Source organism: Arachis duranensis, chromosome 1, assembly GCF_000817695.3.
Source record: "Arachis duranensis cultivar V14167 chromosome 1, aradu.V14167.gnm2.J7QH, whole genome shotgun sequence".
Taxonomy (NCBI): domain Eukaryota; kingdom Viridiplantae; phylum Streptophyta; class Magnoliopsida; order Fabales; family Fabaceae; genus Arachis; species Arachis duranensis.
The window spans coordinates 33,150,880-33,153,409 of record NC_029772.3 but is presented as its reverse complement, the minus strand read 5'-3'; positions in this window follow the sequence as shown (position 1 = coordinate 33,153,409).

The window sequence follows — 2,530 nt, the reverse complement described above, 5'->3', positions numbered from 1 at the left end:
CTGCAAGCAATTCCTTTTCTGTGGTTGTGTAGTTCTTCTGCGCATTATTTAGAATACGGCTGCCATAATAAATGACGTGCAGAAGCTTATCATGATTTTGTCCCAATACTGCACCAATGGCATAGTCACTGGCATCACACATTAATTCGAATGGTAATGCCCAGTTTGGTGCAGAAATGATTGGTGCTGTGACCAACTTAGCTTTTAGAGTCTCAAAGGCCTACAAACACTCTTTGTCAAAGACAAATGGTGTATCAGCAGCCAGTAGATTGCTCAGAGGTTTTGCCATTTTCGAAAAATCCTTAATAAACCTCCTATAGAATCCTGCATGCCCCAGAAAGCTTCTGATTGCCTTAACACTGGCAGGTGGTGGTAATTTTTCAATTACCTTTACCTTAGCCTGATTCACCTCTATTTTCTTGTTCAAAATTTTGTGCCCAAGGACAATTCCTTCAGTCACCATAAAGTGACGTTTCTCCCAGTTTAATACCAGGTTAGTCTCTTGGCACTTCTTTAGAACAAGTGCTAGATGGTCAAGACAGGAGATGAATGAGTCTCCAAATACTTAAAAGTCATCCGTGAAGACTTCCAAAAATTTTTCCACCATATCAGAGAAAATAGAGAGCATGCACCTTTGAAAGGTTGCAGGTGCATTGCACAGACCAAATGGCATCCTTCTGTATGCAAATACTCCAGATGGACATGTGAATGCTATTCTCTCTTGATCCTGGGGATCTACTGAAATTTGGTTATAACCTGAATATTCATCCAGAAAGCAGTAGTAATCATGACCTGCTAGTCTTTCTAGCATCTGGTCTATGAATGGTAAAGGAAAATGATCCTTTCTGGTAGCTGTATTGAGCCTTCTGTAATCAATACACAGACGCCACCCTGTAACTGTTCTTGTAGGAACCAGTTCATTTTTTCATTATGAACCACTGTCATGCCACCCTTCTTAGGGACGACTTGGACAGGGCTTACCCAGAGGCTATCAGAAATAGGATAAATAATCACAGCCTCTAGTAATTTAGTGGCCTCCTTCTGCACTACCTCCTTCATGGCTGGATTCAGCCGCCTCTGTGGTTGAACCACTGGCTTAGCATCATCCTTCAATAGGATCTTGTGCATGTATCTAGCTGGGCGAAGGCCCTTAAGATCATTGATGGACCACCCAAGAGCTGTCTTATGTGTCCTCAGCACTTGAATTAGTGCTTCCTCTTCCTGTGGCTCTAAGGTAGAGTTTATGATTACAAGAAAAGTGTCACCTTCTCCCAGAAATGCATATTTCAGCGATGGTGGTAATGGTTTGAGCTCAGGTTTAGGAGGTTTCTCCTCTTCCTGAGTGATTTTCAGAGGTTCTATTATTCTCTCTGGTTCCTCCAGATCAGGCTGAACATCTTTAAAGATATCCTCTAGCTCTGATTCGAGACTCTCAGTCATATTGACCTCTTCCACCAGAGAGTCAATAATATCAATGCTCATGCATTCGTTTGGGGTGTCTGGATGCTGCATAGCTTTGACAACATTCAACTTAAACTCGTCCTCATTGACTCTCAGGGTAAATTCCCATTTTTGGACGTCAATGAGGGTTCGTCCAGTTGTAAGGAAAGGTCTTCCTAGAATGAGAGTTGCACTCTTGTGCTCCTCTATTTCCAGCACCACAAAGTCAGTGGGCCAAATGGCCCAACCATGACAATCATGTCTTCAATCACGCCTGGTGGGTATTTAATGGAGCCATCAGCAAGTTGGAGACATATCTGGGTTGGTTTGACTTCTTCAGTCAAACCAAGCTTTTTGATAGTGGATGCAGGTATTAGGTTGATACTTAGTCCAAGATCACATAGAGCTTTCTTGGTACAAGTACCCTCTAATGTGCATGGTATTATGAAGCTTCCGGGATCTTTAAGCTTTTCTGGTAAGCTTTTTAGAATGACTGCACTACATTCTTCAGTGAGGAAAACTTTTTCAGTTTCTCTCCAGTCCTTCTTATGACTCAAGATCTCTTTCATGAACTTAGCATAAGAGGGTATTTGCTCAAGTGCTTCTGCAAATAGAATCTTTATTTCAAGAGTCCTGAGACAGTCTGCAAAGCGGGCAAATTGCTTATCCTGCTCCACTTGGCGAAGTTTCTGAGGATAAGGCATCTTGGCTTTGTATTCCTCAACCTTAGTTGCTGCGAGTTTATTTCCTACAGAGGTGGTTGGGAAAGCCTTCTTAGAGGGGTTGCTATCAGCACTTGTATGTGTCTGATCCCTCAATGGCATTTGAACGCCAGGATCGGAAGCTGAATTGGCGTTTAACGCCCAATTCCTACCTGTTTCTGGCGTTTGAGCGCCAGAATTATTCCTCTCTGGGGTCTTACTATCCTCAGAGGGATTTTGGGTAGCATTTTTGTTCATTTTTTGGTTTTCTACTGCTTTAAAGTGAGGTATTTAATGTTTTCCCACTTCTTAATTGAACTGCTTGGCACTCTTCTGTTATTTATTTTGATAACTGCTGTTTTGTTTGCTTGAACTGTACTTCCATATTC